General features: G+C 34.4%; 1 pseudogene; it reads right to left on the bottom strand.

Annotated features, from left to right (window-relative positions):
* Nucleotides 1-669: 669 nt before the first annotated feature.
* The window catches only part of LOC131594837 (nuclear pore complex protein NUP205-like), a 34,425-nt pseudogene continuing 21,770 nt past the window's right edge, over nt 670-13,324 (bottom strand).

Consider the following 13,324-nt stretch of genomic DNA (forward strand, 5'->3'; position numbering starts at 1 on the left):
ATCCTAATCCTGAGTTTTTTATTTTAAACTCAGATATTAAAATTGTCGAATTTAAGGCATTCTTAGTTAAATTATTAACTTCTTAACTATATTTAAGAATTTACATAAGTATTCTCAGAGAATTAGTTATACTATACACTTTTAAGTATAATAATTATCTCATAGAAGAATTGATAATTTTTAATGGTTAAAATCTACATAATAATATCACTTATTTTAACCTTTCGAATTTCATAGTTTAAAAAAATCAATTCAGATATTTCCCTCCATATTTTGTTCTCTTGCGAACTAAAATTTGAATTCCCTCCATATTTTGTAAGGAAAAGGAAAAGTTTAAAAAAAAAAAACAAAACACTAGCAACATACTATAACGTTAATTACCAGATTCAAGTAACAAGCCTTAATTATAGTTTGTCCAAAACATAGACCAATTTAAATTTAGCCTTTGTAATTTGGTTTCTTTCAGTTAAATTATTTTTTCTATTCAATTTCTAAATAAAACAAATTTGGTTCCTTGATTTGACATGGCAAAGACAAATTATGCTACTTAAACTCAGTGGTACTATTAAAATCAAAATACAATATAATACAATATATTTGCATACATCAAAAACATAATTAAGGCAAGTAACAGTTGTCAGCACTATAGCATTTGTGCTGAGAAAACGCTGTACAAATATTGAGATTTTCCATTATCTGATGGGTTAAGACAATTTGCAACATTTGATGATTAATGACACTTTACATTATAGGTAAAATATTACAACATTTATATAACATTTTCCACTAATACCCTACAAAAACCCACTCGCATACGCACTGCAAGTGTTAGTTATAGCTTACTCATTGAACTCAAATCTGTGAGACAACTACAACGTACATGGAGTTAATCCAGGCAATTAATTGAATCTGTAAGAATATTATACTAAATCATCTTCTGGATTGCGATCTCTTTGGCAGAAGTTGCTAACCGGCAGAATACTTTGAGACTATGTCCTAATTTCTCCTGAGAAAACAAGCAAACGCAGTGTAAGATCATGAAAATGCATTCCCTTAATACAAAATAAATAAATCACACACTCATTTATTTGATGAATCTGATGACACAATTGCAGTATTACATCATCTTTGCTAGTCAGAAAAATCAAGTGTTAACTCGTAAAATCATTTTTATGTATAATAATTTAAATTTTTTTAATGAGGTAAACTCGTACGAGTTTACAGGTTGAGTTTACGAATCGATTTCACCTAAATAAAACGAGTTGACGTAAAAATGTAAGTTTGACAACCTTGAATCACACAGAATGGAATCTAAGATTAAGATAAATCTTAATAGAAGCTTGGAAAATGAACATCCAATCTTCTATGTAAATTTTTCATCTACATAATATTAAAACTATACTTCGACTTTATATACATGTAAATCTTGTAGACAAGGGCATATTAACAACCAAAACTTCAAGAACAAATATAAAACTATTAGAATGTTATCATGGATCATTAAATAGTTTCTATGAAACTCATACCTCATTTAACAACTCCAGTCGTTCAAGGGTTGGAACTAACTGTCCACATAACTCCTGTTGGGGATCATACTTCGAACCATATGTAATTGTTTTTGTGGCCGAGGTAGAATCAAATGCATCAGAGCTGCCAAAAGATACAACAAAACTTAGCCTAGAGAGAAAGTAAACAAGGGATACTTTCTATGACAATGTCTAAGTCTTTACATTACAATATCAAACTCAGTTCTATTTTTTCTTCAGTTAGATCAACCATAAAATAACTTAAAATTAGATATGGATTTTAGATTCATTTACTAGAACGCTCTTCTTATCTTTTATAACTTAATGCCTTACCAATCCTGAAGGTGGATAAGGATGATATTTAGCACATGCTCAGAGAGCGGGAGCAATAAAATAATTAGCTGATCCGTGCAAGAAACAACTCGGCACATCTCTACCATTGCAATGTATCTCCTGTAAAACATGTTTTAAAAAATCAGAGTGAATGCTATGAAAAGAGAAGATGAGCGTAATTCAGGGATAACCTTAATACAGTTTATAGTTAATACACAACAGATGGTAACTGCTCTAAAATTGAAGCATTTAAACAAATGAAATGACCATTAACTATAATCAGCTAAGATTGTTGAGATGGATTAACTAACAACCAAATCTTCACATCCAATTCAAACTAAAATTCAGCAATTAATTCTCCATGCAGTGGAAACTGAGAACTTCCCCAAAATTATAAAGAGTGTAATTGCTACAGGTTTTTCTTGAGAATGGAGATACTGAAGAGTATATATAGTAGATAGACCCCATCATTTGAATCAGACTACGTTATTTATGTCATGAGCCCTTTGGGCATAATGTAACCTTCTAGCTTATCAACTTATTTAGAAAAATGAGGGTAGAATCAAATGTCTAAGCATGTGGGCTTCAATACTAAGCTACTATATCGAGAATCAATTCTCCCGCCTCAAATTGTTTCATATTTAACAATTAACAATTCAGAAATAACAGACAGATGAACCAATTAACTCGGAAGAACAATCATGCGTAAAATTAGGAGACGTAAACCATCAAATTCAAGTTGTATGGTTAAAAAGGAGGAGAGTCTCGGGTGTTTTATGTGATACAAAAGTACTGCTCAGACAGCTGTAAGGCCGACGATGTTCTACAGGATAGAATATTGGCGGTAAAAAACCAACACAAGTTGTATGGTTGAAAAGAAGGAGGACCTCAAATGTTTTTTGTGATACATAAATACTGCTCAGACAGTTGTAAGACCAACGATGTTGTACAGGATATAACGTTGGCGGTAAAAAACCAACACAAGTTGTATGGTTGAAAAGGAGGAGAGTCTCAGGTGTTTTATGTGATACAAAAGTACTGCTCAGGCAGCTGTAAAACTGACGATGTTGTACAGGATATAATGGTGGCGGTAAAAAACAAACACGAGAATAAACTAAGTGGAGCAGAGATGAGGATGTTGCTTTGAAAGTATGGTAAAACTATAAGAGATAAGATTAGAAATGAGAATATTAAAGAGAATGTTGGGGTGGCACCTAGAGTAAAAAAGATGGTGGAAAATAGGCTTAGATGGTTAGGCCATGAGAGAAAAGACGTGGATTTTGTAGTAAGGAGAGTATATCAGTTGGAGAGTAATCAAACAGCTAGAGGTAGAGGAAGACCTAGAAAAATTATAAGAGAAACTATTAAAAAAATCTCGAGATTAACGAGTTGGACAGAAACATGGTCTATGATAGAACATTATGGCGTAATTTGATTCATGTGGTTGACTCAATTAAGTGGGATAAGATTTGGTTGTTGTTGTAATAATCATGTGGACATTGTGGAGAACTTTAATTTAAATAGAAACAACTATTTATAAAAAGATAGCTATATATAATAACATTTTAATTAAAAAAACATTAAAATTCTCACAAGGTCCAAGACCTTGAGAACTCTAGGACCGACAAAAAAGCTTAAGTTAAGAGTTATTAGAGTGAGATATGAGAGAGAAGAGAGAAAAAGCTAAAAGAGAAAAGAGAGAAACAGATTCTATTATTGTTGAATTGGAAAGGAGCATTATGCTCTATTTATACAAGAGGAGTTGAACATTCAAGAGTTGAATCATTCAAGCTCTACAATTAAGGAAGACTTTTCTTATTCTATTAAATTAAGGCTGGACTTAATTATTCTATAGTGCTGATTATTCATATTCTAAGATATAACTCTAATAAGAGTTATGTTGTGAAAAAGAAGTACATCATAATCTACTATTCAAATGCAGACCAAGTAAGGTTTCCTTTTAATTTTACTTGATCACGGACAATGTTTAAGAGTTCAAATTCATGTAAGCAAACATCACTTAGACAATTCATTTAGCACGTTTGAATTTTAAAATGCTAATATTTCTTAGAATCATTTTCATAAGACCCTAATTAATTCTTACTGTTTTATAGGCCAAACACCAATCCAATTTCAGTACCAGAAAGTTAAATTTTGGATTACTAGAAAAGTAGTTTTATGATCAACCTTCTTTGTATGTTATCGGAAGATGAAACAGATTCTTGCCGGACACACATACTGATGATTTCATCCACCTCCTGCCTTGACAGTTCATTTATGTCTCGAATCTGTAAAAACGAATGTGTTATGTTTACTTATAAATCAATATGAATATTAAATATCTGACAATATAAACCAAAGTACCACTAAGGTACAGCAGACACAAATTAGTTTTCAACTCTTACCTTGTTCAGTAATAAGGATTTCTCCTCAGCTGCCCTTTCAAGTGCAGTTGTAGCTGAACTGAGTATAGAATTTAGCAAGCTTAATGTAGGCTGTTGAAGTTCAACGGAAGTAGGGTAATTGGAGGAAGCATCGGAAGACTGAGACATTATGAGACAAGAAAAATATTAATTTAAAAATCGGAAAGAAAGGACATAGTTAGACAAGATGAAGAGGGAAAACAGGTCAAAATCATTATTAAACTACCTTCTTTATATGCAAAATATACCTGTAATCTCAAGGATTTCTTCGTGACTAGAAAATATAAGTAAGAACTCAGGCTGAAGCACAACTTAAATATCTGTAGTTCTGAACTTCTCTGATTCTGTACTCCAGAAGATTAAAATTATGATATGCATAGTGCCAGAACATCTATTTTCCATAAATGTGAATTCATAAAACTGCAAACTCACCTCAGGAGACACTTTTGATCGAGCAAAACCTAGAACCTTTGAGCTTGAGTCATGAGAAAAAAGAACATGCATTAAACCAAAAAGCCCTTGAACAAAACCATACTCGTCACTCTCTTCATATGGCCAAACCTATCACATAAAAATCAAAATGTAAAGCAACAAAACAAAACAACTTTAATTAGTAGCAAAGAGCATGCATCAAACATAAAAGCCGTTGTGCAGAACCAACTCAACATTCTCTTCATATGCAATGGATGTCTCAGAAGCCTTATGCATTGTAAGCAGCAACACAACACCATGATGCACAAATTGAAAAGTAATGTTCAAGCTCATGAAACGTAAATTCCCAAAACATTTTTTTGTTGGAAACCCCATTATTAGGACCTTTTCCATCCCAATGCAGCTCAAGAAATGTAAATTCCCAAGGCATATTTTTAAGGAAATCCCATAATTAAGACCTTTTCCATCCCAATACCTCCAAAGATTATCCACACAACCTTAGGTCTTTTGGACCTAACATGAGACTATTCTATGTTCACATGCTTAGATCGCAATTAAAGGTTCTTTGCCCCTCCTCGAGAGTGTGTATAAGGGAATAATGAACTGCAGTCCACCTCCAAAGATTATCACTTGTCCGCACCTAGACCTACAGAACATAGAGAAGCTAGCTTCTCAAAGCAAGTAAGAAGATGATAGGGGCTCAGAAATTATAGGATATCCAAAACCCAGGTTGAGAAGTATCAGATACTTGGTGAAGTATAGAAGTGGCTCTATTCTTTCCCCTTAAAGGATGTCTCCCCAAGTATAGAAGGATGGCTCTATTCGTTTTTTTCTCTAAAACGACAGTCATTTTGAAACGGAGGGAGTATATGATACTTGTAGAAGCATCTAAGTATTTTAAAAAACAGAGAAATGACTGAACTATACAATACCTTGCTTAGAATACCAACAACAAGATTGATCTGCTCCATTCTTAACTCATCGGCTTCAGCAATTTCTAAACGGAGGATTTGATCAAAGAGTGATTGATGCCCTTTGACAAAATCAATCACCTCCCGAACAATTTTATTTTTCATCTGTATTTTAAAAAAGAAAACAGAAACATGTACACAATATTCATCAATGAAACAATGTTCACGCAATAGCATGAGGTCAATTAAAGATTGAAACAGGATGTTGGAACAAAAACAACCCAAACAAAGTAGACAACAACCCAAGAAACATGTAATTATCAATGAGAAGTAATTCTATTCGGAAATAAGGTCTTTCACTTTTAATTTTAAAGTCTAGGGGACATGTGAATGCTGTATAGCCAGAGTAGCAACCTCAAAAGAGTTTACCATCATACTAAAACATGTGTCGTATAATAGAATTACATCAGAGGCGAAATAACCAGAAAACCAATAAGGTGTCTACTCTAAATACTAATCCACAGTAGAATTACATCACAGTTTAAATAACCATAAACCAATAAAATTCTATCCAGAGAGGAAGAAAATTTCATATAAGATACTATAATTGAAATATTGAAAAAGGAGCACAAGCCAACCTCCATAAAATCTGATGTATCAACCAAGGAAGTTAATGAAAAGACTAATCTCAAGACCGGAGTTATCATCATCCGTTGTCTATCAACATCCACAGCCATATCTCTTCTAATTCGTGTATCAACCCACCTTAATCTTCCCTGTAATTCTTAAGCTTTAGTAGAGGTTAGGTGAAATGAAAATTAAACGTGGCAGTCTAAAGGAATATAATCAGTCACCTGTGAATTGGTTGACCTGCCTGATGAAAGATGCTCTAATATGCCCATGGTAAATAGAACCTGTGCTCCAGATTTTCCATATTTGTGACTAATTCTTAGTAGTACAGCAAGTTCAGCCTCAAAGGTACAAGCTCTCTGCAAAGAGTCCAGTGAAAGACCACCATCCTGTAATCAAACAAATAAATTAAATCTGCGTCATATACATGAGATAAAAGTTTTAACGAAAACAAACATAAACATGAACATACTGAGACCCATTTCTAAAGTATGGGATCTACATTGATTTTTACCCATTAAGAGAGTGTTAGGTTGTTAATCTCGAATAGCAGAGCGAAATGCCGAACAACTAAAATGATAGAGCGGCATAGCCATATGACCGCTATTGTGAAGACTAAAAAACAATGTACATAGTAAAACATAAATTCCAACAGCATAAATAAATACTAAAAAAATAGAAATTGCAACAGCATACATATCCCATCAAAATGAGTTCCCATCAAAATCAAATTATAAAAGTATTCCTGCACAACATCATCTTCCTCATTGACATTAGCCACAGACAATTACGCATCAGTAGAGTCTCGCTTTTTCATAACTTGACGTATTTGTTAAATATCATCTGGTATATTCCTGCAAAATTTTACTTCTTCCCTTATCACCAATTGATGCTTCTTAGCTCTTGATATTCCTCATGTTGAATGGTGCTCACAAAAATCACAAACAATTGTATTCTTGCTCTGGTTTTTATAAGAATTTCACTACCACCCAATATCAAAATTGTCAATAGATTTGAAATAACCTTCATTGTTGGAGATTGGTGTTACTCTTGCAATGACAGAGGATGACGACGCCATGGTTATCAAAAGAGGAACAAGGCAAGGCAAACATAATAGAGGCTGTAGGAATGAAACCGACCAAGGAGAAGAGGTGAAGCAAAACAAAAATTCAAAAGAGAACAGCAGGGCAGAGGCAAACGATGAAGAAGCAGAAGAGAACGGTGAAAAAACTGATGAAAACGACAAAGAATGCAAAAGACACAGTGGAAAACATCGCAGGGGAGAAGGCAAGGGAGAACGATGCAGAAAAAGGAAAAAAAGGTGGAACTTAAGAGGCATAACACATGGGGTTAAATATTTGACCAATATAAAAGGTGGGAAAGACCAACATACCCTTAAAAAAATTAAAAATTATGTTTCAAAATGTTAGTACTTACGATTTTTCCCCAATTTGAGAAATAACAGCCATTAAACTGGGATGGCACTGCTATTGCGCCGCTACGAAAGTGCTATTGGCGGCTCTTAGAATGTGGGGTTGGGCCTAACTCATCCCTACAAAACCCGACTTGCAACACTAGCAGGATAGGCGGCAATAACAGGGTGACCGTAGTGTTTCTCAACTATTTCATTCTAAGCAATGTCGGACTAAATCCATCCCTTCAAACCCAACACTATCAAAGACCCATGACAATATGCAGTGCGTTGTAAGGTGAATTACGGGCTAGGAATCTTGAAACAATTGGAGGAGATGGACTTACTGCTTGCTAGCACAATCTTGAAACAATTGGAGGAGATGGACTTACTGCGTGCTAGCACAATCTTGAAACACTATAGCAGGATAGGCGGCAATAACAGGATGACCGTTGTGTTTCTCAACTATTTCATTTTAAGTAAGAAGTGGGAATAGTATTTTGGTCAGGTTCTCATCCATTCTGAACAGGGTTCGTATCATTTTGTATTAGAGCTCTGATTCTTATCATGTTTTTTACCATTAATTCATGTTCATCATAAGTACAAAAAATCATCTAAAGAACTATCAATAAAAAAAGAACCAAGAAGATAAAAAGATAAAAGACCAAATAGTGCATTAAAATAGTCAGAATTTCAATCATTGTATCTTGATTTTAGTGCCCTATTAAATTTTATTGGTTACATACATATTTGGGTATGACAAAGCCTTTGGATTTTGATTAGTTTATTAAAACCTAAGTGAGAATTAAGGAATTGTAAAAGGCAAGATGTTACAACATCAGTGTTGTTGATGGTGGATGGCAGTCCATGGCGGAGAGCCAAAATTCTGCCATACATGCCGCTTTGCAGCACCACTGTAGCAGATTATGGCGGAAAAATGCACAATATCGACCAATATTACCATTTTGGCGAGCCCAAAAACCGTCATGTATATCTACCATAGCGGCCACGGCGCAACAATTTGATAACAATGTAACATTCAAGCAGGAAAAGGTAAATTATAAGTGTACAAGCAAAACTTGAGTGAATCAATACGAATGAAACACGGGTATTGTGAGGTCTTATTCTTTTGCAGGAAAGACGAACAACAAAGATGAGAAGTGAGAACAATATGCAGAACACTTCTAAGATTGTGCCCAATTCCTTCATGTTGGCCCTCATGGGGGGATGAAACATTTGATGAAGAGAAAGAGTGGAAAATTTGATGAGTGGATAGGCCATATAAAAAGTGCTCATAAGAACGATCACATTGTAGTTAAAGGAGCAAAAAGCTTATGTTAACATTGAAAATTATGCAACCCTGAACGATTGATTGAATTTTCTATGCGGGCTTTGAGTGTGCAGATGAAGGAAGAGGAAGCCGATGACGAGAAGATTTAACCATTCAAGGGCAGTGAAGATGAAAAGTATTCCTCTAAATGAAAATTAACACTGGTGGTTGGGAAAGCAAGGTAGTAAAGATCACAAGCTGACGGGTAGGATATATCCTTTCACTAGGTTGTGGAGGGAAATATTGTCAAAATTAACACAGTTAGACTATTTGATATATCCAATATTATAACTAACTTATCTCTATAATTACTGTAATCAGAACATGTAATTTATACAGTTTTTATTTCAGTTTCTATTTCCTTGTAACTCCTCAATCACGACAAATTTGATAGATCTTATATCTTTGTTATCAATTTCTAAAGCTTTAGAATAAAGAGAAATACATGCGGGCATTCCTCTTCATCTTCACTATCCATTTCAAGTGATAGCACCATCAACCGAAAGAAACATAAATGATTATATGATATGGCAAATATATTGTATACCATTACAAACTATCCGCAAATGTGAAACAAAAAAAAAAAAGATAAGGTAATTTCATAATAGAAGGAATTGTTTGTGGTGGAGAGAACAAAAACCTGATTGGAAATATTGCTTATGGCAGTAAGGCAAGACCTTAAAAATCCCCTGCTTTGAAGTTGGCTCAAGAAATATCGCTCATGATCTATACAAATCAACGCATCAAGAACGTAGAGTGATATTGTTTTTCCAGGTTCACTGCCATGAGTTGCATCCTTTATGACCTGCCATTTCAAATTATGTAAAACTATAATTAATTGGCATACCGATATTCATAAAGTATATAAATAAATGTATTAAAATGAATCTGATAATTAGTGAAAAACAAACCCAACAATAACATGTATAGCACCTGGAAACAAGACCATAACATCTCGTGGATAAGGTATTTAATGAAGACTTTAATTTTTGGCTAGCCTAACGTGAGAATTAGACTATTAACCCACAACAAACCAAGCCACTTCACCACACAGCAAACTAAAACATCCCACTTATATTTATGTCAATTAAATCAAGATCATATGCATGTAAATAAAACACGCTCCTCTCAAAATAAATAGTTGAAAACTAAAACAACGATTAATATCCCATATTAGGCATAAGCATAAGCACATAAAATACTACATGCTAATAAGTAATGCACGTAAAACCCATAGTAAGAGTTTGCAAATAACCAAATCCAATATGCTCTGAGCCTCTTTCCTCAAAGTAGAAAAATTTGCACGAGCCAGTTCTGCCTGTTCTTTGTCAATCTGGGGGTTGTAGAGAAAAATACAAAAATAGAGTTAATGTCACCAGATAAAATATTGTAGGTTATTTGCAAATGTTTAAGAAACTATACCTTTGGGAGATCAATATATTCGTTATCTTGTTCACTAAGCAGCAAGAACTGAAGAACTGAGGTTGGAACATCAGGATCAACAACATTCAAACAATACTGGAAATAGCTAAGAAGCAATGCATATTGGCTGTACAAAGGACATGCAAAAGTAAGATTGCCAGCAAAACAATACACAGCCTCGCAATCAGAGTCAATTACAGAGCGTGTAACATACCGTCTCCTAAGAGCTTCTGATGATTCGTTTCTAAGAATTGCCATGATAAGCTTAAACAATATGGTCAAGCAAGCACCATTTGATAATTGTTTAACCACAATGAGATCAAGGCATGTTATACTGTCAGAACTTAGACTTCCCGGAAACATAAACCTTTCATCTCGCAGCTTAGCCATGCACGTCAGTGCTACCTGAGGGACACTCCATGTATGGATAGTTAAATCATAACTGGAAATAGTAAATATAAAACAGAATAACTTGCAAAAAAGAAAAAACTACAAATAACAAAGAATTACAGGAATAATTCTGATCTATCAATTCATAATAAATTATTACAATATATACAGCAGAAGTGGCTCGGACAAAACAGGCAAACCCACCTTGTTTTGGCTTGCCCCACCATCAATCCTTCTAAAGCAGGATGGGTGAGCCAACTTAGGTAGGTGGGTCGAAAATCCCATCTAGCCCCTCGGCAGGTTGTCCCACCAATAAAAAAAAATTGTCATTCTCACTCATGAAAATGGCAACATAAAATAATAATGCATTTGAGGATAGCTATAAATTAAGGTTTAAAGAACACCCAAAAACGCTAAGAAACAGTGACCACTACTATCTTGAATGTTGGCTGGGGGTTGGATCTTTCAAGAACAAATGTTTGAGTGAAACCATCATTCATGCTTAATCATCACCAATATTAGCAAGAATAAGGTCCACACGCAGTAACAGAATGAATTTACTTAAATTATAAAAAAGTACAACTCATTGTAGTTAAACGCAGCAACAGAAAAGAATGTCATCTAAAAACAAATCCCTAAACCTGACCTGTTTATTGGGTTAATGGGATGTAATATAAAACAAAAGAGATAGACCCTTATATTTTTTTTTTAAAAATAGCTTTTCTGATTGACCTTGAATGGGTCAATCCACCCCGTTTATTTCAGCGGGTTAAATGCAGCAAGCCAACTTGAGCGGTAAAGTTTAAAATTTCAATTCACCCGGCCTAAAATAGAGGGTTAAACAGGTCGGACTGCCATACCCGACCCGTTTCACCACCTCTGATCAAAAGGGCTAACTGCATAGCAGAAATTGAAAAATTAAAAAGGAATAAACACCTAATCTTTGGCTAACAATCAGATCATTACCTAAAAATAATAAAGGAAACAAACATTCTCCAAATTGTTCAAAGTTTATAACTAATATCCCCATAGTTTTGGGATTTAGTCAATACCCAAATCCTTGAGTTCTAAAATGACAAATTGGATACTTGAAGACTTCATCAACATTTCCACATCATAAATCATTTAATCATATATTTAAATATTTACCTGAGATAATATGAACGCCATCCTCAGCGAACAGTCTGGAGAAGCAGATGCAGTGAGAGAGGAATCGAGGATCCTGACCATGCCAAGAATTATGTAACAGTTACAACAAACCCAAAAATAAACAGAAGAGACACGAGACAAGTTGTAACTCATTTTATTTTCACTAAGACAGTACAGTAACTCACTGAAAGAGAATTTCAGATCGATCTTCAAGCATTGCTAATCTTCTAGATGCAGACACCTTTCAAAATCAACACAGTTTAGAGAATTCAAGTCATAAAACATAAGTATTTTGTCAACAAAAAAAAATCAGTAGATTGAAAGAAAGAATTGCACCTCAACAATCTGAGACCAGGCAGACAACATATGCAGTTGTGAAGCTTGCTCCTCAAGATTTTTATTGTGTTTCCATCCCCATCTCAGCAACTGTTGAATTGTCTCTCTTACATCATTTAGCTCAACTTCATTACCAAGATTACTCACCTGAAGATATGCAGAATTAAATTTCTGAAGCAAAAAAGCTTAAAAATTATAAATATATTAACTCAAAAGGAAATTAGTAATGTAAAGGACTGCTAGCAACACATTCTCTTTTATTGATTTAAATTCATATGGGTCCCATTTAAACTGGGTGGGACTTAATTCTAACCAATCAAAATAGATGTTGAAAAGTGTGTTAGAGTGTATTAGGATTATGAGCCGGATCCCTTTGTCATGGGAATTTGGCTTGGCCCAATTCCCTCCCTTCCCCATTAAGTAAGAATTCTATTAGGGCTTCCAACTATAAATATGTGCAACAGAAAACTGAATTTAATAACAATTACACAATTCAGTTTCTAACTAACTCTCTCTCTCTCTTCTCTCATCTTCTTCATGATTACCATATTCTAACATGGTAGCATAGAGTCTTTTCTGAATCCACCTGCGTGAATTGAGTGATCCTTCCATGGCTTCGTCTTCTTCGTCGCAAGCCATTACCAAACACTATATTTAAACAAAAAATCTCTGTTAAGCTTGATGAATACTGTCAATGGAAATAGCAGGTTGAGGGAGTTCTTCGAGGAACAAAAATGGTGAAGTTTGTAATTACACCTCAGATTCCTGAGCGACTCCTATCTGTTGCTGAACGAGATTTGCAAACAGAAAAGTTGGTTTGACAGGTTTAAAGGTGCCCTACTTTCTCTTCACTTTACTGTGGTTTGACAGGTTAAAAGGTGCCCGGCTTTCTCTTCACTTTACTGTCAGCAAGTGTGATCCATCATTGTTCATGCTGCACACTCCTACACAATGCACCCTTATGCTAGTGTATGTGGATGATATAATCATCACAGGCACATCAAATATTTTTATCCAACAGTTAATCACCA

Source organism: Vicia villosa, linkage group LG4 (assembly GCF_029867415.1).
Source record: "Vicia villosa cultivar HV-30 ecotype Madison, WI linkage group LG4, Vvil1.0, whole genome shotgun sequence".
NCBI classification, from domain to species: Eukaryota; Viridiplantae; Streptophyta; class Magnoliopsida; order Fabales; family Fabaceae; genus Vicia; species Vicia villosa.